Source organism: Hemicordylus capensis, chromosome 3 (genome assembly GCF_027244095.1).
Source record: "Hemicordylus capensis ecotype Gifberg chromosome 3, rHemCap1.1.pri, whole genome shotgun sequence".
In the NCBI taxonomy this organism is placed as follows: Eukaryota; Metazoa; Chordata; class Lepidosauria; order Squamata; family Cordylidae; genus Hemicordylus; species Hemicordylus capensis.
In genome coordinates, this window is record NC_069659.1 from 242,807,149 (window position 1) to 242,830,247 (window position 23,099).

General features: G+C 41.9%; 2 protein-coding genes across 5 annotated transcripts in view; one reads left to right on the forward strand and one right to left on the reverse strand.

Annotated features, from left to right (window-relative positions):
• Nucleotides 1-23,099, reverse strand: part of RNLS (renalase, FAD dependent amine oxidase) — a 205,707-nt gene that overhangs the window by 158,248 nt on the left and 24,360 nt on the right. The gene's annotated exons all lie outside the window — the stretch shown is intronic.
• The window catches only part of LOC128351476 (lipase member K-like), a gene marked incomplete at its 3' end in the record, with an annotated part of 121,786 nt that continues 107,600 nt past the window's right edge, over nucleotides 8,914-23,099 (forward strand). The window contains exons 1-2 of the mRNA XM_053311055.1: nucleotides 8,914-9,382; nucleotides 12,566-12,666. The remainder of the gene's footprint in view (nucleotides 9,383-12,565; nucleotides 12,667-23,099) is intronic.

The window sequence follows — 23,099 nt, forward strand, 5'->3', positions numbered from 1 at the left end:
GAGAAAAAGGAAGTGTGTGGAGGCCTTCTCAAACAGCAGGTAATGGGACTGACTAGTCAGAAGAAGAGGGGGGAGGAGGAGGAAGAAGAGTAGCAGTGGCAGCAGAGGCCATACAGTTGCCTCTGGTGAATAGGGGTGACTGCCTACTTGCTAATGAGGCAGTTCGTGATGCAGGCAGGCAGAGGTGATGGGCCAGTGGAAGTACTAATTCACCTCCACCATCACTAGAGGCAGCTACCTCACTGCACCACATTAACAGGCCAGCCACAACAAAGCAGCTAACCGTCAAAGTATATTATCATAAAGTTTTAATCAGTAAAATCAGTAGCAACAGCAGCAGCAGCAGCTGACCCCCCCACCCCAAGGTAGCTTGGTGCCAACAGCTCAGAAGAGTGAATGAGTGCTACTGTAGCTGGTTCTCTTTGGGGAGAGCATTCCATAGATGGGATACCACTTCAAAAAAAATACAAAACCCATCCTATTTTGGATGAGGTCAGAAGCACCACAATAAGACAGATTTCTGACACCAGATGCAGAGGTGGCTACCTAATCCGCTTGCATGGCGCAGAAGGCCTTGAATTTATATACCATCAGATCCTCTGAGCAGAGTCCAAGTTAAAGGACTAAAAATTAATGCAAATCCACTATGAAGTAATGTAACCACTGAAAAGCAAAATCAATGCAATCACTAGGAAGGACAATACTAGTAATAAGTTTCATCTCGTATTAATTTGTTCCTGTGAGCCACTCTTGTAAGCCATAGAAACTTAGTTTCTCTCCTTTAATTGGAGCATATGATTTACAGCTTTCTTCTGTAGCTTTTATAAAAGACATTTTTAGCTGTCCCATGTGAGTTGCTAACATCTGCACTGATGAAGAAATTGCAAAAAGGGGAAAAGCATCTCACAAAGGATTACAACTATCAGATTTTTAAAGAGCAGTTATATATTATAATTTGATGTGCTGATAGTTTTTGAAGTACAGTCCAAAGTAAACTTCAAAAGATAATGAATATTTCATTATCATGGAGCTGACAGAAAAAGTTCAAAATTAGGACAGTTAGACTATATATAACTACTTAAACTGCCTCAACCATATTTAGATACTACAACTGTGTTTCCTGATTGGTTGTGAACTGTCCTTTTCTGCCCTGCAATACTCAAAAGATATTGGTGAAAACTGCTTGCACGTCCAGATCTATTAAGGAGGTCAATAGGAGAGCCTCTGTGGGCTAAGGATGCTTTAAGCTACCATCTTCCCTAATGCCTTGTTTGCTTGGCCACATGACAACTTCCAACTTTTGATCTTCAAAATAAAGAACTTTACTCTTTTCCTGCTAGCATCCTGTTGGCTATTTATTGTTTTTGCTGGAGTTCCACTGTGGGTGGGCTTGCAATGAGGCACTGCTGAATGAAGGCCTACATTCTAAACCAGCAACTACAAAAATTTAATAGTGGTTAATCCTATGAACCCAGCCATGATAATTTGGACAAGATTCAAGATTCAGTGCTTCAGTATGCAATGTAGAGGTAGTTGTCCCAAAGGGCTTCTGAAATCTCAATTCCAGCATTAGAGACTTTGTATCAGAGGTGCAATCACAGGTTGAAAAAAGTGTTACTTGAAGACTGCAGTAGCAACTGAACAGTGCATCAGTGCTAAAGCCCCAATGTGTGAGATCCTATAAAACATACAGTTCAGAACACTACACATTTTAAAATGAAATTTATAACATTTGTTTATAATGTTATAAACTACTCTGCATTCATTTTGTGTGTTGACTCTCTTTGCTTTTGGATCCCAGCTCAAAAGTCATTTCGTCTGTGAAACTCTGCTTTAATCTGCAAATGATTGATACTGGTTCTGCAAAGTAGTTTGCATTTCCAGGTACAGTAGTTTGCATTGTGCTGCCGATGCACAGGATATTACACATCAAATTGAGGCGATAGATCAGTTCAATGCATCATGGTGGGTGATGTTTTTTGTTGTTGGATTGCATCTGGTGAAAAATGGTCCAATAATGCTTGCATTACATTGGTTCAGATTACCAGTCCAATACAATGCACAGCCTTAGTATTAATCAATAAATCATCTTTATTACGGTTATAGACCAGCATAAGATACAGGAGATGATTACAATGCAAAGTGCAATGCAGAGTGATACATTAAAAGACATATGGAGACATTAAAAAGGTATTTAGGCACAAAATAGGACATTAAAACAGCATTAAATGGCCTAAAAAGGCATAAAAAGATAAAAAGGATGAATAAAAGGCATTATTGCCTAAAAGCCTAATTAATAAACTACTAAATAATGACTATGTAAGCACAAATAATGACTACAAGACTATGTAACTAAAAGATCTAATACAAATATGCATTTGCACATACTCATCCGTTGCTTCTCCCTTCCATTTTTATGTGGTCTTATTCCTATCCTCACATTTAGCTAAATAAAAGGAGCAACACACTCTCCCTAATCATACTTTCCTCCCTAATCTGTGCTGCTGTGTACGCAGAAGGCCAATCTCAATTGAGAACTGCACTTGTGGGAGGACTCTGTTTTTCTGACGACACACATTGGGAGGGACCAGAGGGATATGGCCTATTTGGTTTGAACATAAGCAAACAAGCAGGCAAGTGAGGAAAGCTTAATCCTCCCTTCTCCTATAGCTTGCTTTTTCATCCCAGCTGGGTTCTGGAAATGAGCCAAGTAGGGAGAAAGTGTCAGGTGGATGTGAGTCTGTCCGTAAGAGAGGAGAATCTCAACTTCACTCACCTACGCTCTATTTTTTTCTTATCCCTCCTCCTTCACACTCTTTGTAGGTCCCTGGGGCAGACTCAGATTTATGCAAAAAGGTCTGCCACCATTCTTTGTCATTTGAGCCTCAAAGTTTAAGCAACCTGGGTATGGAACTGTTAGCAGGACAACATTGCAGAGAGTCCATTTGTAATAAAGAGGCAGAGATCTAGAGCTCAGCTGCGACTTATCTTAACTTTGTTGAACATGTCCTTCTGTTCGATCACCTAGGGTGATGTAGCTCCCATCCCTCTCTGGCCCAGCAGGGTTTGTGGGTCCTCTTCAAGTCAAAAGAGGGAAGGGGTATGTTGCTTCCACACCCCTCCCTCTGGACCAGCAGGTAGTCTTAAGTATCCAGGCCAAAGTCCTCCTTCCGAAGAGCCTCAAGTGGGAATTCTTCTATAAAACCTACTTCTGACAGCAACTGGGTTTCAGAAATAGGATAAGCAGCCAATTGTTATTACAAACATGAAGAAAGTATGCAGATTAATATGGCACCAGAGTATCTATCCCACAAAAATTAAACTAAAAGCAGAAATTGTAGGGATGCCAATTGCATGATGAAGCGCAAACCACAAAACCATGCACCTTTGCTCCTACTGACATCAATGGAACTACACAACTCAAATCCAAACGTTCCACTTTAAACAGGTTGTGGAACAATTGGACTCGAAAAAGCACCTAACAGACAAGATAATACCTTAAGATATTACCTATTCAGTTACAAACTGACTTTGTGGATGTAAAAAATATACACCAAATCCAGTATTAGACTGCAGGCCAAACTAGACAGTATGTGGCTATTCCCAGGAGCGTAGCTAGAGGAGAGGGGGCCTGTGTTCACCCCTCTCCCCAGCAGCCCCTCCGAGCGAAGGAGATAATGAAGAAAATAGAGAGGAGTGGAACTGGGGGGCCCTCAGGAGCTGGGGGCCCCAGGTTCTTCGAACCCATCTGCTCAATTATAGTGACACCCCTGGAAATGCCTTTCTCTTTGAATCAAAGCAGCTATGGGGGGATAGGGAAAGGTTTTTGGATTGGGCTTGTGGCATATGCCATTTCACTAACATAAATTTCATCTCCATGTTGTACATGTATTATCCCCATCTGCAATTAATAGCAGTTTAAGAGACTTTTTAGGTTGGCTACAATCCAAACAGTACTCCCCGCTGCTTTTAACCAAAGAAAAAGTATCACAGGCAGACAGAGTAACTACATACAGAATTTTCTTATCACCTGGGCTGGTTCAGACATTCAATCCGAAAAGAACACTCTGCATAGTAAAGTCTGAGGGTGCCCATTGACTGCAATATAAATCACATCATGTGTGAACTAGACACGTGCAAGAACATATACCCTTCCACAAATGCCTACATGCAACACAGATCACCCTGTGAGGGGTGTAATCAATTCCCAAGGCACAGGACCACTTCATAGTACAAACAGGAGTTTGTTGCTGGGATGAATGTCTGAATCAAACAGCCCAATACTTTTCAATGGAAATAACGCACACTTTTTGGCTTAGGCATCAAATGATGATGTGATGTACATATAACTGTGAACCAGCCCCATGATGTTGTGTTAAGAGGTAGCATGGTTATCTCAGGTTGGTGACTGGGAAATTATATGGTTAATTTCTCCAACAGACTATAAAAGTCACTAAGCTGAAAGCAGTGACTAGTAAATGTAATTAATCAAGGAGATAACCTTTGAATGCATTACTCCATTCAGGAATACGGTTGCTAGTTAAATATGAACATCTGGAAGGCCATTATGAATTCACTGCACATAAACTTACTGACCTGTACGCAGAACTCCATTTTATTACTAAAAAAAAAAAAAAATCAGCAAAAAATGGGCTTTCCAGTTACTGCATCCAACTCCCCAACAATTACAAAAGACAGCAACACCTTTAATAAAGTTTGAGACAATTTCTCTAGGTATCGTTTGACATGGAGCACACAATACCGCATGGAAGAGTCTTCCATTTTATTTATTTGGACAATACCAAGATTCATACCACTTGTGTGTACAGGTATAAAGAAAATTCACATTATGTTGGGCGTCTCCATTAGGCCCTGGAGACTAACATACAGTCTCCAGAACTGCCAGCAATCAAGGGAAAAGATTCCTGTTTCCATGTCTTCTAGGATTGTCAGACATCATGAGAACTACATCTCCCATAGTTCCTGGTGGTCCTAGATTCTGCATTAGTCTTGAGGCCTAATGAAAACTGTCTACCACTCAAAAAACTCTACCTTTGCTTCAGTAGGTTTGGTGGGAAAGTGAAGATGGTGGGAAGCAAAGGACCAGGAAACTCCCCTGTCTCGATCTGACCAAGTTTAAAAGAGTTAATTTGTCCAACTCAAGCTCAGGGGAACTCACTCATCACTAGTTTTAAGTGTATACATAGAAAGAGTCTGGCTGAATTCAGACGTAACACGAAACTGGAATTAAACGGGGTAGAGGTTGGAACTCCAGTATGTCTGAATTTGTGAAACTGTGGTTCCCAGCTGCTGCTACTGCTATGAATATTTCTATACCGTTCTCAAATACCAACATTCTAAAAGTGGTTTACATAGAAAAAACAGATATATAAATAAATAAGATGGCCCCCTGTCCCCAAAGGGCTCACAATTTAAAAAGAAACATATGGTTGACACTTGAAACAGCTACTGGAGGGATGCTGTGCTGAGGTTGGATAGGGCTAGGTGCTCTCCCCCCTGCAAAATCTTATATTTTGTTTATTTAAACAAAATATAAGAGAATCACCACTTTAAAAGGTGCCTTTTTGCTCAGTTAACAGGATTATTCTGAAATATGAAAGCGACCTGCAGTTTGCCTCACCAAAGTCCAATTTGAACATTCGGTTTGCACAAAGGTTCGCCAAGATTTCCGGTTTGGCCGCTGAAGCATTACATCTGATCCTGGATGCCATCATAACCACAAGTTCGTGAAGACTTTCAAATCACAATCAAAGAGATGGTGGCATAGATCTGCCTGAGATCATGGCTGCACTTCTTGTTGGCCACCTCTCCAAGCACCAGCCCCACCCCTTCTGTCACCTATCCAGCTATGGAGTTGGCTGGCAACAGGGACACTGCCACAAGCCATCCCAAGCTTGTCAGGCTGTCAAGTGACACTGTCACACAGGGGCATTCCTTCTTCCCACTCTGTCACTTGATCCCCAGAAGCAGGAGGGAAAGGGGATGGGAAGACAGGATGGGCAAATTTTCTCCCCGAGAATGAAGTGGCAATGATGTATGTTCACAAGCACAAACACTCCAGGTGGCAACATAAGCAGAGCACCTCTTCACCGCACAGGGAGAGGAACAAATGGCCTGGGGGGGTGTACTTGGGGTCGGGTTTAAAAGGCAGTCCTAACCAGGGATTTTAGAGCAGCCAAGTTCTATTTTTTTTCCCACAGAAAGGCTGGGGAAGGATGGGGAGCCCCTTCCCTTTTGGGGGTTTGTGGTCCCTAGGCTTACGTATAAGCAGGACCGGGCAGCAGGATCAGCATTGCTCCAGTGAAAGGAGCAATTCCTCATATCATAGACAGCGTGGTGTAGTGGTTAGAGTGCTGGACTAGGACCGGGGAAACCCGAGTTCAAATCCCCATTCAGCCATGATACTAGCTGGGCAGAGGCGTAACTAGGGAAAACGGCGCCTGGGGCAAGCACTGAAATGCCCCCCCCACCGCCCCCCCAACATACTACATTATACTTAGGTTTTTCCTCACAAGCGCCTGCCGCTGCTGCCAAGCCAGGCCACTGACTGGCCGCCAGGTGCCAGCAAAGCAATGCGGGGGGGGGGGGCGCAGGCGGCCCGGAAGGGACCACTCGTGGGGAAGGGGGCACCGACGCGCTCCCTTGACTGCTGCAGCGCTGCTGCACTGAGCAGGAAACATTTGTATTAACAAAAATTTTAAAAAAATTAAAAAAAATTGGTCATGACGGCGCCCCCCATGTGACCAGAAAAGATGGCGCCCGGGGCATGTGCCCCCCCTATAGTTACGCCTCTGTAGCTGGGTGATTCTGGGACAGTCACTTCTCTCTCAGCCTAACCTACTTCACAGGGTTGTTGTGAGGAGAAACTCAAGTATGTAGTACATATAAATGTAATGATGATAATGATGATGATGATGATGATGATGATAATAATAATAATAATAATAATAATAATACACTGCACGAATAATAGACTGGACCCAGGCAGAGCTAGAGACGCTGGATCGTAAGGCCAGGAAAATCATGACCATCAATCATGCTCTGCACCCCCACAGTGATGTCGATAGGCTATACCTCCCTCGCAGCTCAGGTGGAAGAGAAATGCTGCAAGTCCATCAAACAGTCGAGGAGGAGAAAAGAGGCCTTGAAGAATATATCAAGGACAGTGAAGAAGATGCACTTCAAATGGTCAATAACGAGAAACTATTCAACACCAATGAAAGAAAGCAGGCCTACAAGAAAGAATAAGTCAAGAACCGAGCAGAAAAATGGAGAAATAAGCCCCTGCATGGTCAATATTTGCACAATATAAGTGGAAAATCAGACATCACCAAGACCTGGCAATGGCTTAAGAATGGCAACTTGAAGAAAGAAACAGAGGGTTTAATACTGGCTGTGCAAGAACAGGCACTAAGAACCAATGCAATAAGAGCAAAAGTCAAAAAGTCAACAACAAATAGCAAGTGCCGCCTTTGTAAAGAAGCAGATGAAACAGTGGACCACCTAATCAGCTGTTGTAAAAAGATCGCACAGACTGACTACAAACAAAGGCATGACAAGGTAGCAGGGATGATATACTGGAACCTCTGCAAAAAATACAAGCTACCTGTAGCCAAACATTGGTGGGACCATAAAATGGAAAAAGTTGAAGAAAATGAAGATGTAAAAATATGATGGGACTTCCGACTACAAACAGACAAACATCTGCCACACAATACACCAGATATCACTGTAGCCGAGAAGAAAGAAAAACAAGTTAAAATAATCGACATAGCAATACCAGGGGATAGCAGAATAGAAGAAAAAGAAATAGAAAAAAATCACCAAATACAAAGATCTACAAATTGAAATTGAAAGGCTGTGGCAGAAAAAGACCAAAATAATCCCAGTGGTCATTGGCGCCCTGGGTGCAGTTCCAAAAGACCTTGAAGAGCACCTCAACACCATAGGGGCCACAGAAATCACCTTTAGCCAATTACAAAAAGCAGCTTTACTGGGAACAGCCTATATTCTGCGACGATATCTATAACAACTGACAATAAAATTCAGCCATCCCAGGTCCTTGGGAAGGACTCGATGTCTGGATAAAACAAACCAGTCAATAACACCTGTCTGACTGTGTAAACAAGAAATAATAATAATAATAATAAGATGAAGACTGATGCTGTCCCAGGGTGGACCACACTTGGTCAAGAGAGTGCCAGGCCACGGGGACACCCCCTCACAGCTCTTGAGAAGAATCGTCAGAAGGGAGGGGAGAGAATTGCCAAGCAAGATCTCTAATAACGTGTAACAACAAAACAATCCCTTCTCCCATAGACTGCTCATAAATGTCAGGACATTGGGGCTCTGTACTGAGCCAAGCTGCTGTATGGAGGAAAGCCACAGGGACAGCTATCCTGGCAACTTTTCTCCCTGTCTTGGTGACTGCCGCCAAATGTCAAAGCTTGCCCCCGCTGCCAGCTGTCCACCCATGTGGGCATGTGTACTCTTGCTTGTGCCCTGAAACAGAGACCCTGCTCTCATGGGGCCGCTGTAAAATCCTAGAGCAAGCCTTCACAAGCAAATGGGGTGTGTGTGTGTGGAAGAACGAGGCCTAGACCTCTTGGGTTTCTGTAAATAAGCCCCTGTATTGTATAGTGTATTTATATTCCCAAACCTCTTTTTATAAATCGCTCTTGCATTATAAATGAATTGTAAAATGGAATTAATATTCCTAAAACCTCTGCATTATTGTAAATAGGATTTCTGTGGTTGCCAATCCCTATACATGGAGAAGGCTGGCAGGGCCAAAGGTTCATACGTGTTTTTCTGTGGCTTCACATTTGGATTGACAGTTGATTTTTGGAGGGAAAAGTGATTTTGAAAAATGGAGGGAATTTTGATTTGTAATGATTGGTTGGGTTGAAAAACGGTTGAGCCAGAAAAGTGTATCTATTGAGAGATATTCATAGAGTTAGAGATACAGCTAAGTTGAGTCAAGTAAGAGGAAGAGTCCTGGAAGTCAGTCACAGTTGAGCGTGGAAGCTTTGAGAGAAAAAGTCTTGGACAAGTGTCAGTCAGAGGCAGTTGGGACAGAGGAGTCAGCAGTGAGCACTGTGTAGTCAAGAGTGAGCTATCAGCAATCAAGAGTGAGCAGTCAAGAGTGAGCCATCAGCAAGAAGAAGTTTGGAGGAGAATCTATCTGCAGTGGAGTTGGTCCATCTACAGGAGAGAAGTTGGCAGAAAAGCCCCTCTGAAGACAAGAAGAGCCAGGCTGGATTGAGCACCAGACCTGTGCTGAGACCGGGACAACAGACTGCCAGACACTTAGAGGAGAGAAAGTACAGAGGACTCTGTGTACGGACCAGTGTAGAGCAAGGTAGTGGATGTGTTTTTCTAGCCTTTTATTTTCCCCGATATGCTCTGTAAGTAACTGTTTTGAGTTTGCATTTTTGCTGTAAAAGTAATGTTTCAATTGAACCAATTTTTAAAAAGTAAACTTTATTATATAAAGATCAGAAGCTTGTTGATTTGTCTCCACCCCACGCCTACAAGCCTTTCCACTTACTAAGGGGGCTTTTTTGGGGTAATTTTTGATAAAGGTGAAGGGCTGTTATAGTGGACCCAGCCATACAAAAGTCCACTTGGTGGCAGTGGTAAAAAGGTTAGGAGGAATAGGCAACTGTTCCTCCACATGTGGAGTTACAGTGCTTCTGTTCTATCTTTTACCACAGGCAATTGGGGCCCCACACGAGCAGGGCTCCTGTTGTTGGGTTAGCTCACCTCGTGAGTGTACAGTCCGACAGGAGACCTAGGGCTTACAGCCCCATGGTCCTCCCCAGTAGACTGGCCCTCTCATCAGATAGCCCACCAGCAACAAGTTGCCAGTGAAGCAGGAGTGTCGTTTGGTCTGCATGGATTACTTTGATGGGGTGATCCCTCACAACAGCATCCTAGGTCACAGCAGAACAGAAACCGCAGGATCCTTTGCCCTCCCTCATATACATATCCCCTCCTAGGAACTCTTCATGTTCCCTTCCTTTTCCCAAGTAACAGGGAAATAGTGCCCCCACAATATCCCTTCCACCCACACTGAATTTGTGATTATAGACTATTTCGATGCAGGGCTCTTAGAAGGGCAGCGGTGTCATCAATGTCTGAAGAAGCACTGGCATGGCATTTAAAAAGGAATTAAATGCCCTTTCCATGCTGAGGGAGTGAATGGCTCTGAAAACGCATGATTGCATTCAGCACACCGTCTTCAAGTTCGTGGCCAGTCGCGGCTGCTCCACTGATGTGCTGATGCTTTGCCCACAGTCTGGCCGTGGAGCTTGCTGGGATTGGCCTCGACAGCCCAGAAGCAGTTGGTGGACTAGAGGAACTAGAGGTTGGTGGACTGCAGTTGGACAAAAGTATGTGGTGCGATTTACAGTTTAGAATTGAAACAGCAGGTTCGCCAATCTTCGGTTTTGTGTTACATCTGAATTTGGGCTTTGTGTAGTTTTTGAAGCTTAATGGTCTGCGTTTACAGATTATCTTTAGAGTTTAAAAAGCTATTAAAGTGCAATTCCAATGGTCATGCAGATAAGAGAGAAATATCCAGAACAGAAGCAAACTTCACTTCATTCAGACATTACAGCAGGAGCATGGGAGCTGCTTTTCTGTAGTTTCAGCCTATGTTGCTGAGGCTGCGGTTGCAATGTTTTAAAGGCATACATCATGTAGGGGTGGGGCGGGGTGGTTCATGAAGTCATTTCCCATCTCTGGATCAGGGTAGAACTTGTGCGACTAGCAAGTCATGTGGTGGTGGGCCTTTAAACATTACAGCAGTGGTATGAGATGCTGCAATATTTTAAAAGTGTATGGATAATGTAAAGGTAAAGTTGTGCCGTCAAGTCGGTGTCGACTCCTGGTGACCACAGAGCCATGTGGTTTTCTTTGGCAGAATAAGGAGGGGTTTACCATTGCTGTTTCCCATGCAGTATAAGATGATGCCTTTCAGCATCTTCCTATATCGCTGCGATGTTTCCCATAGTCTGGGAAACATACCAGCGGGGATTCGAACCAGCAACCTCTTGCTCTCTAGACAAGTTACTTTCCCCCTGCACCATTAGTTGGCTTCGTGGATAATGTAAGGGACTACAAAATAAAGAAAAATTAGAATAAAAACCTCAAGTCCACAAGGATTAGATCCTGGGGGAATAACAGCAATACAACGGAGTGGTGATAAGTAACACTAAGAGTTATATGTATTTCATAAGAAAACTTGATAATAAATAAAAATGAGATAGTATAGAGTACAAATAGAACAGCAAGCTATTTTACAATTAACAAAAGGGGGGGAAAATCCATTTAATCTGTTGGCCAGAGCCAAAAAGAAAATAAGATTCTTATCTGGATAGTGATATTCAGGCTCTTCTTGAAAAGGGGGCTGGCATTCGGGGGAATGCTGCACTAGTACAATGAACAAAAATGCAAAAAGGGCATGTATAGTAGCTAAGCAGTTATTCAAAAGTTACTCCATCTCTCGTGCACTTGGTCTGCTAGCACAAGCACTGCACTTGTATAACAAGGATAGCAGATAGCTTTGCATCTTTGCCTGCAACATATATGGGCAGAGGAAGAGTTTTCACAGCAGGAGGAGTTCTACAGGTTGCACAAGTGCACCCTGTTGCCCAAGTGCATGACTAGCCTGGAATGCAAGCCCCCTACTTAGTGAACCAACTAGCACTACATCCTTGCATTAATGTGACTTGTTTGCACTAGTGCAGCATTAGACTGAATGTCAGCCAGGAAAAATTCATAACAGTCTCTAACTCTTTTAGCAGTAGATAATCTTTTCCTAGCCCAATCCTATTATTTTGCACAATCAATTTTTCACCAAATATAGCTGAACAACATGCAGCACTTTATATGCATTTTGCTTGCTTGCCAGCAGCCTAGCAAGATTCTCCAACTTAAAATGGCAATTTTCTTGCTTTAAACCTCTATATCTCCTTCATTTTGCATTGTATTCTGGACAATTTAAATGCAGTTAACAGAATTACATAGAGCAAAGCAGGTTTAAAGCAGCAGAAAACAAACAATATGAAAAGATCAGGCCATTGCTCATATAAACCTAACAGGAAGACGGCCCTCTCCAAATTTAGGGTATTTTTTGTTGTTGTTCTGCACATCCACATGGTAAACATTTCATTTAAAACGTGAACCAAGCCCCTGCATTCACAGTATCTTTTATTTAAAAAAATACATTATTGAACAAGAATGAAAGATACAACACACTTTACCTAATGCTCCATCATGCTTGTGGCTACCTACAAAAATCCCCCAAAGGGTCTCTATGTCTCAGAAAACCGGGTATCACATTAATATGCAGATTTAACATACAGAACAATCAAAGGTCAGCTGCTTGCACATTAAGATATCTATTATTTCTTTCAACAGTTTCACCATGGCATATGTGAATAAACACATAACTCGCTCCTGATTTTCTTATGGAACATATTCTCTTCTAGTTTAAAATTGCATTTTCCCTTCCCCTCCCTTTTCCTTTGCATCTCAGGATGTGATCACATGGCTAGAAAGTTATAACATGGACACCTATGCTCTTAGGATCTAATCCAACCAAGTGCGTGCAGAACTGCTGGGGAAAGGGGAAATCAGGTAAGAGACTGAACCCAGCCTGCTGCTCCCAATCTGTGAAATTTTAGCTTCTTTTGAAAAGGGCTCTGGCTGTTGCACTGGGGAAGAAAACTGCACAGTGAGCACTGTCACTGAATGTGGTTCCCCATCCAGTGAGGTAATATGTTTACATGTTTACTAATGTTTGCTTCTCTACACATATAGCCCCAGCTGCATTTTTATATATATATATATATATATATATATATATATATATATATATATATATATATACACACACACACACACACACACACATACATACACACACACACACACACACACACACCCCTGTTCAGTAAGGCGCTTTTTAAAATGGAACTGAAAAATGAGCTCTTCCATACCAATACAATGGGAAGTAGCCACCAACTACCTAGCTTCAAGGTCCAAAAGATTCCATGAATCTTGCCTTGATTCTGCCTTAACTTGTTAGTTTGAAAGAAAATGGATCACAAACAGGGTTTGAGTGTTTGTTGTTGTTTTGCCTACTTATTGTAAAAATGCTTAAATGAGTCACTCCTCTTGCCATGTGTGTGAAATAGCTGCTTGCAGTGGGTTATTATTCATCATCTCTAGCAGGAGGGGCAAAAACAAACACCACATATCAAAGCAGGTGATTTTAAAGGAGTGGAAGATGTGCAAAACAGTGTTGTACTTTGGAAAGCTTTCCACTGCACTTCAGCCATGTTGTTACCTTGGCCTGCTTATACATTTGATTATGGTACTTCTTGTCCCAGGAATAAGCTGAGCAACAGGGAATCCCTGAAGAAGACTGCATATTAGCACTATCATTGCAAATCAAATGGAATAAATGATATAATGGAACTCAGATGATATGCATGGCTGTGCAAACTAAATGATGCAATAACTTCCTCAGTTTAAAGAGAGAGGCCCTGTTTGGACATAGTGTCAAACCTCGGGTAGATGAAACGGTGGTTGATCACAGTCGGGAATCATGCTGCAGGCGATTGACCAACTGCGGTTTGGCAACCTCTGGCTTCTAGGCAAAGGAACCCACCCAGGCTGCATCCCAGCAAACTCTGTTCTGCTCATGTTGCCAGACTGTGGGGCAAGTTGTGAGCACATCAGTCAATCAGAAACCATTGTCTGTGATGTTGGAGGAGGCGTGCTCAGTGCAATCGTGCCCTTTTGACATTGATTGCCCACCTTCGGCAGGGCAAAGACATTTTAACTTTCCTCACACCACTTCACAACTGCCTTTGGAAGAACTCTCAAACGAGATGATCATGAACAAGCACAATTATTGGCAACTTAGAATGGCAAAGGTCACTTCCAGAGGGTAATGGGGTCTTGGGGGAGAGACACATAACAGCAACTGAGAAACTGGGGCGAGAGGGTGGTGGGTTGTTGGGTGGGAGAAGGGACAGTCTACTGGAAAAATCTGATGCCAGGTCGTGTCCGCACAGCTGCTCCCAGAGCCTAGAGACGATCTTATGCAAATTATTTGCAGCTGGTGTTTCTGGGAACTGTTACCTGCCTGGAAAGGTGGTATCTGATGAAGCCATGTGACCGCCATCTTTGGCCAGGAGGAGTAAGCTGCATTTTATGCAACCAAACTTAAAGAGAAGAGGGGAGTTCTGCATGTAGTTTGCTGCATTTAAAAGGGCTGTCATGGGGACTCCCCTTGGTAGCAATTGCAGGGCTAACCCATACTCTGTCATTGGATGGGAGCCTACCACCAGCAAGTGGACTCTGCATAAGGGAGTCTACTGCCACATTGAGCTTAAACCTCCATAAAAATGGCTTTTCACTTCTGGCTATGAGGATCTGTACACTCCCCTTGTGGGTGTCCTCTTTTGATTTCCCTGGGAAAAGATAAACTGTTTTCCCCAGTTGGGGAGGAGGGAGTCCCTTTCTTGCTCCCCTGGCAAGAGAGGATTGGGCCCCATCTTCCCATTTTTACTGATTAAAGATAGACTGCACAGGTATTCCCTCTACTTTCTCCCATATGTTCACAGAATGAGTTTTGCTCTTGGCATAAATCAGGGTAGTGTATGCACATGTTCATTCAGAATGGGGCCATCTTGAGTAATTAAAAAATTAAAATCATAATTTTTTAAAAAATCATAATTAAAAAAAAATATGTTGCATGCACAAATGAGCATGCCTTAGCTGAAACACTGCACTGCACTTGGCAATACCACCCCTGGCTGTTGGGGGTTTCCCCACCACCACACAAGCACCCAATCTATCTTAGATCGACAAAGGGGGTGGGGAGGAAGGGAATATTGCGTGCACCACTCCAAATTAGGGTTATCCAATTCATTGTTAATTTTCCTTTGCAGGAACTCATTCCACTGCACCACTTTTGGATATCTTCTAAAAGCGGGGGGGGGGGCGGGGAGACAGGGACAGACTATACATTTTGAAGGCTTTTAAACAGATTCCCACTTGCAATTTCTGGTGCCTAAAGTAGTCAGTTGTTACCTTTCCACCAGTGTTCCCTCTCAAGTGTGGGTATGTGTGCACACCCACTAGCTTTTTTATGTGCGCACTGTGAATTTTATATCTTTCTGAGGTTGAATCAGGACGGACACACACTGAATGAAGGAGCACACACACACTGCCTTGATACTGTCGCCCAGAAAAACACTCATTCCTCACACAGATGCATACAATTATAAAGAACATTCTGTCCACATATTCACTGTAAAAATACAGATAAAGTTCAGCCATGCAAGGCACCCCATGTAGTGCTGTCCAACCAAACACACGCAACACCTTTACAGAAATGGCTTCTTAAGAAGGTGTGCTAGATTGTGTGTTAGGTTAAAAAAAGAGGGTTCGTCACACGTGTGCCTCTTCTGCTTTAATTGGAACCTTCCTACAACATTTTCAAGAGGAATGTTAATTAGAGGTCCAGAATACCAGGCAATGTGCCAATGGGTGTGTTGCAGGTTGCTCACCCAATCCAAGCCTCAATCCCTCTTGGTGCTAAGCAAACCACAAACCAACCACCCTCTTTTTCAGAGCAAGTCAGGCTTGGCCCGTCGAAGCCCCTTAGAACCATTGCCTTTCAAATTTCAACACAGGAAGCGTACCACAGAACACTCGACTTTCTAGCCTCCCACCAAATGCCAGCACACAAGGCCCACTGATAATGAACAGGTTCAATTGAGGGCGATAAAGATGTGTGTGGTCAGAAACAAATTCAATTATTTGTAGGGTTTCATGTGTTTGTGCACAAAGCACAGACTTTGGAGTGGTGAACTGTTGGAGACCTCTCCTGCGGTCTTCATCTTGTCCTCCCATCATTTTTATTTTTTTTTTTTGCTAACCAACACACGACATCCAAAACACACAGGGGAAATTGGGCTTTCTCCAATGTGGTTTATGCTGGAGCTAGGACCCTGGCAGCATCACCTCTCAGCTGCAATGTCTCCTGTGACCACAGAGGGTTTTTTAAAGGGACATGGGTAGAAGTGCTGGATTCCTCCCCAGTTTGTTCTTCCAGGGTTAGTCTCCATTTTGTCTCTTCAGAGATCTCTCTTCAGCCATGAACTACAGCTGAAATAAGCTGCAGGTTTTTTCACATTTGTTTGTAATCTTTTATTTAAATAAATCCTTGTATTATTCACCCCCAGCACAGTACTTCCAGTGACTGTTGCTGGTGTGTGTCTTAAGTTTCTTTTTAGAATGTGAGCCCTTTGGGGACAGGGAGCCATCTTATTTGTTTGTTATTTTTCTTTGTAAACCGCCCTGAGCCATTTTTGGAAGGGCGGTATAGAAACTAAATTATTATTATTATTATTATTATTATTGTAGTTCTTCAATACTAAAGAACTGTCAAGACCTCTTGACTTCTTGCATCACTGCTTTCTCACCAAACTGGTTTTGCTCTGCTGTTTGGGAACTGAACTGCCATTCTTCCCCTACAGTTCTGTCCCTAGGGACACGGCATCCTTGTTGCCAAGCAGCAGCAGGAGAAGTAAGGAGTCAGCAGATAGCATCAGTTCTGAGAGGTGGCCAGCAAAAAATGCGGCTGTCCTAGAAGTGGCACATTTCTGGGCCGACCTCTCTACGGTTGTGGGAGGAGCTTTCACACAAAACCCTGGTTATAGTGGCAGCAGAATTCGAATGACACAATGGTGCCTTCAAACCTCAGGTTTCAGCAGCGAAACTCACTACAAACTGAGTGTTCAAATTTAGGTTTGGAAGTGAAAACAGAGCCACGGTTGGGTGATGAAACCGCAGCTTCACACATTCGGACAATCAAAAACTCAAACCTCTGCCGTGTTTACCTCTGGTTTGGCATTAAGTCCGGATGTAGCCAGAGAGAGAAGCAAATATAAGGAAGCACTTCAGTTTTACATCTAAAATTGAGTAGGAACAAAGGCATACAGCTTGGAAATTTTCAAAAGCTGCATCTGCAAAACAGAGGAGGTCTTCCAACTCCACCTTTTTTTTTGCTAAGAAAATATAGGTCATCCATTTCCAACCCCCGCCCCAAAAGAAAATCTTTGCTGTGCAGAAAATAGGAGCAGCACTGGCACAATGGATGGTTCAAGCAACATGACAGAAAAGTGACTCAATGAAATTAACATAAGCCTTGATTTAAAAATTGCCACGCTGAAGGCATTCTTACTTTGGGTGAGCTAAGGGCATTTAGTTAGGATTGCTACCTTTTGATTTCAAAAGTACTGGTCATACGGAAGGGGCAATCTGACCTTTTCAAGACCTTGTCACCAGACAGCACAAGGTTATATTGACTGGGCAGCAAAATACTGGCAGGTCATTATTATTCATAATGGCCAGCATCCAGATTTAGTCATTTCTAAAAAGAAACACAAGGGAGACACCAGTGACAGACACTGGGAGGGGGGCTATCCTCGCTTGAATAGGGACAGTTGCTCTCCCTCTGCTAAATATAAGAGAATCTGCCTCTTTGCCTAATTAGGAACAAATTCTACTTCCATTTGCCTTTTAGGCACTTCATAGCATTTTTAGTCAAGATGCATAATTATTATATTTCAATATTCTCTTCATTTTAAAAGTATACAAGAACACTGAATTGCAATCCTTAGACCAAATGCTCGTGCTGGCTCCATGTGTTAAACAATGTGGCTGCTCAATGTGTTAAACATAATCATTATTACAGTAATAAATGCCTGAGCTCTTGTTTCCCATAATGGACACGTCCACATGTTTTAGTGGAAATGTGGGACAGCAACATTTATCTCTTTATCATATACTCTCAGCTTCCAGAAATCTAAGATCTACAGTCGACTTGGAGTCAAAGAAGAATAAGACTGTTTCTGCTCATTAAGACACTGATCTCTCTTTTTCTTTCTTTTTCCTCAAAAAAAAGCCCTTATGAAGGTCGAGGGGGCCCATGGAGTGGCTTTTCAAGAAAACACAGAGGACTATAGTTGTTCATGTGGGAGTGATCAGAAATCCTTTGGGTTATGTGCGGAAATGCCTTCAGCCTTGGATCTAAACCATCATGACTCTGATCACCTTAGTAGCTCAGGACAGCAATAATTACACAGGTAGCAGGATGAGCCCTTCTCCAAGTATGACACAGTACAGATTGGCTGGGAGAGAGGGAAAGTGGGGTGGGGGGAAATGAGCAGAGCATTTGGCCCCTTTGTCATCCTCTTGGTCATTTAAGAACCATAAACTGGCAACCTCTGCTTAGCTGTAATTTTCTTGGTACCTTTGGGTAGCTCATTACTCTTACATGGGGCTAGCTCAAGTCCTGTCCTGGTATCTGAGGCAAAGCATTCAAATGGCACTAATAAATTACATGGGTCATAATCCATTGGCAAGTTCTCCTCTGCAAGCCTCACTGAAGTGGATAGGAGTTTGAAAGAGCATTACTCTGTTCTTGTGCAATTCTCATTATAATGGAACTTAAGCAGGTGGAAAACTTCCCATGTCGATCTCAGATTTTGTCATGTTTAAAGGCATGCAAAAACTACTACCTGAGACAACTGCATCATCTCCCTCCTGAGAGGACTGTGTCTGCTCAGACAACAATGCCATGAGGCAGGTTTGTCTGAGAAATAAATGTAGACAAACAATAGAGACTGTTGAGAAAGGAGAGGAGACAGAGATTCTGATCCTGCCGAGATCAGCAGTGAGATTGGCCACTTCTGAGAGTGATCTATTTCTATGCAAAGAATCAGAGGCACTCTTACCCCTAGATTTCTGGGCCGAGGTCCAGGGCCTCCACACCCCTGGGGGCCCCAAAATCCTTTTTAGTCTGTCCTGGCTCCTGGGTGGTGTGGCTTGTGCCCTCAAGAACCTACATGTTAAAAAATGATGCTTCTTGCAGTGGGAGGCCTCCAAAGGCCTGGTGGCAAATAGGAAGAAAAGAGGGTAAAGGAACTCCGCATCCGCATCCTCACGTCACTAACCAAGCTTCAAACAAATCTTAGCAAAGAGACCATTGACCCCACTGAGAATAGTCCTGAGGGTGAAGATCTCAAGGAGTTCAAATATTCCTTGACACAATTTATTTATTGAGTTAGCCTCCACTGCCTTAAATAGCTCCAATGTTTGTGGGGCAAACACTCTTTCTGCATGTGAAACTTTCGCTACCTGGCTGTATGGTTTGTCAAGCTCTCAAAAAGCGCTCCAACAGGAAGGAGGAATTCGCCTAGGCCAGGGAACAGATATAAAAGTGTCCTCCTTTGGACCAAATAAACCTCAGTCCCTCACTAATCAGAGAAAAGCTCAAATAGGAACCATGGGTAACTCCCAGGGGCCTACCACCTGTCTGATCCTGGAAAGGAAAAGGAGAGTGAGCGGTTTTCCAGGAGGCAGAGTACACCAAAAGCCTCAAAACCTAACTAGTCCAAGTTTTCTTCTCTCTATAAATTCTTCAACCCAGACGGCCTGCACTCCCCTTACTGGTGTGTTTTCCCCTCTAGGATTCTACCTACTGTGTGGCAAAGGTATTCCTGCCAATACCTTGGGGGGCCCATGTGCCCTCGGATGCTTAACATCACTGGCCACCCTAACCTCAATGGAGTACCTGACTCAGACCCTCACTCAGCCCCACCAGGCTCAAAGGGATCTGAAGGCTGAGGAATGTGAGAATACTATCTCATACACACCCCAGTATTAACTCCTGCTGAATATATTGCATTAGCTTCCTCTCTGGTAGGAATCCCTGGGTCCACTAATTCGCTTGAACCAACTTGTAAATGGACTAGCCTGTCTTTTGCAGTAGACAATCAACAGAATTTCTGAGGCTATATCCGTTTTTTATTGAAAGAATTGGACCAGGTTAGAAATGGCGTGATACAAAACAGAGTGGCCATTGATTATCTGCTGTTAAAGAACAACTGTGGTTGTGAACATTTTCAAGGATTGTGTTGTTTTAACATCACAGATAATAAGGTCCCCATAGAAAGGAAATCGCAGGAGCTGAAAGACATTACCAAGCAGTTATCCGCTGATAAGAAGAGTTGGTGGGATAACCTTTGGTCTTGGTTGCCAGACCTCACTTGGGTCAGAAATCTTCTAGTTAGTATTATAATGATTGTGTCCCTTGTATTAGGGGGGTGCTGTTGTTTTCAATGTTGCTGTAATCTGATGACTATGTTACGCACACAGGTAGATTGCTCAGTTCCTAGCATTGTCACGTTTCCCCCCAGGATATACAAGAAGTTAAACACAAGCTGGATGCCAAGTATAGGGAAGGCGAGCCCTTAAAACACGTTGTTTGAAGGGGGGGATTGTGGGAAAATATTTGAAAATGTGCTTAAGCAGCGAAAAGACTTAGTTTGAATAAGTAGCAAACTAGCCGAGACAGATGGCGTTTTTCGTATCTGGTATATTCTGTTCCTTGCCTTGAAGGTGCTTGATTATGTGTGTGTGGATGAGAGAAGTCACACTTGAAACCTTCTTGGACTTTTTGAGTTAAAAGGGGATGTATTGGCCTGTATGAAATGCGTAAGTGTGGAATGTACTGTTATCTCAATATAAAAGAGACGTAGAACCTGCTGGTGGCGTGGCCGCACCCAATGAGCTTTGATTGCTAGCCAAAACTATAATAAAGTTCTGTTTGAAATTGTGATACTGGTGCCTGGTGTAAATTACCCAACCAAGGAATGAACGTGGGTAGAATCCCGGACTCCCAACAAGGTCCAGGCGCCAAAATTTCCTAGGTGCACCTCTGCAAACAATATCGGCACTTTAGCATGACCTTATTGAGGGGCCTTTTAGAAGCAGCAGCTATTGGACAGTATCTGCTGAGGGAATGGCACAGCATTACTCATGGATGTCAATAATTACATGCCATATTTGTGTATTTTACAGAGAGACAGTCTGGTATATAACTAAGTATAACTTCTACAACAGTTTCAGAGTCACAGAAATTTGCTCTTATTTCAAATTAGAGCTGAGACCAGTCTTAGCAGTTGTTGAATTCTTTTTATGAAAAGACATATTAGACTAAGAGTCTCTATATTATATAATTAAAAGAATGAATAAAAAATTAACATACAACTTTGACTTTTTTTCTTCACTTGAGAAACTCAACTGATATAAAAAGGAAATGATTATTTGACTGATTTAGTTTTAATATGTGATTGTCTTATCACTTTCGGGGGGAAACCGTTGATGAATTAATATTTATAACTTACATCTTTACTTCTCATAAATAGATTAACTGATAGAAAATGATTATTTGGTCAATTTTACAAATGATCAATATCAAGGTTTTTTTCTACTGATAATACAGCATGAGAAAAATAATAGACAATTGACAACTGGTTATCTTTTTGTTGTCATTGCTGAATTAATTGAAAAATTAATGAGAAATTAAGAATTTTATGTAAATTTTATTAAAATGTTTATATCCCTCCCCTATAATATAATATAATATAATATAATATAATATAATATAATATAATATATTTATATCCCCAATAAGGCTTGGAGCAGCTTACAAAAACAGCAAAACAAAAAGAGATAACATAAAAACAATGTAAATAACAAACAACAAAACAGATAAAACACTAAACAATATAAAATCATCAGCTAAAACAAACTCAATTAAAATTAGATTTTTAAAGCATTAAAATCTAGAAAAGAACTAAAATTGAAAGACAGCTTGGAATACATGTATAGTATTAATGTGGAGGTTTGGGGAAATGAATCCAAAGATTAATTGAATATAGAAAAGCCCAAAAGGTCTACAAACCTATTACAAGCTACTCTGTCACTATGGCTATGAATACAAAAAGTACACATTAACAAAATATAAGCATGTCAGAGTCTACATTGGCAATATCTGCAGCAATTAAAAATATAATTGTTAAATAAATTCTATCCCCCAGTGCAAACAGAAAATAGCTAGTGCAATAGAGAAGCTAGCGCAAGAATTGCTAGGTACAGACATCCAGCTACGATTCCCCATGCAGTTCCTTGTGCAAGCCCACGGAAGCTCACACGGAGCAGTGCTTTGTCTAGAAATATCCTTAGATCTAGCTTTTAGAGACCTTTAAGGAACAAGTAACAGCAACATTTTAAAATCTGCTTTTGTAAGGGCAAAAATGATGTTGGCCATGTGGAGATGTGCAAGCACTAATTTAATTCTAAACCAGATAAAGATTTTTCCAAAAACAGAGCTCTAAAGACAGATCTCCCTCTCAAACATCTGCAAAAAAATCCAGCATCTATTTTGGCTCGTAGTCATAGACTAAACAGTATATTGGGAAACCGTATTCATAGGGATCAGCCTGGATTTTGAAAGGGTAGCCAACTTAAGGGAAAATGTCAGAAAAGTAACCAACACATCAAAAGGCTTGCATTTGAATCTACAACTACACATATTTATATATTGCTTTTCAAATATGTTGACTTGGATAGTTACTACCCTTTATTAGAATCCCTTTATTAGAATCTTGACTAGTTGTCAGTAATCTAGAGAATTATATTAGAGAGGTAATTTCAGGTTGTCCCTGTTCCTCACTTGTATTTAATTTGTGCATAGAAATCCTAGATACAGCACTGCAGTACGACTGGAAATTTACAGGGAGTTTAAGTTATTAGATAAGGAAATTGGCACTCCTTGTGGATTTTTTATTTTTAAAAAAATCTTGGACCTTTACTGAGAAAATTAACAGACATATTAAATGCTTTTAGAAATATATCAGATTATAAAGAAAATCAAAGTCTGATTTATTAGAAATTAATGTGAGTCTTAACAATAGAAGAGTAACTGCTGACTGTGACCTGTGTGGTAAAAAGGAAAGAAAAAGATATTTCCTTCCCACCCAAGATATTAATGTCGAACAAGCGGAAAACACTGGTCAACAGTCTTATTGATTATTAAAGCAAAGCAAAAAACTAACTAGAATGGTAAAGCTAAAAATAATGCAGATGGATCAAGCAGAAGTTACAAAAATGACTGATTACCAAACTTTCTGTTTTTAACCACA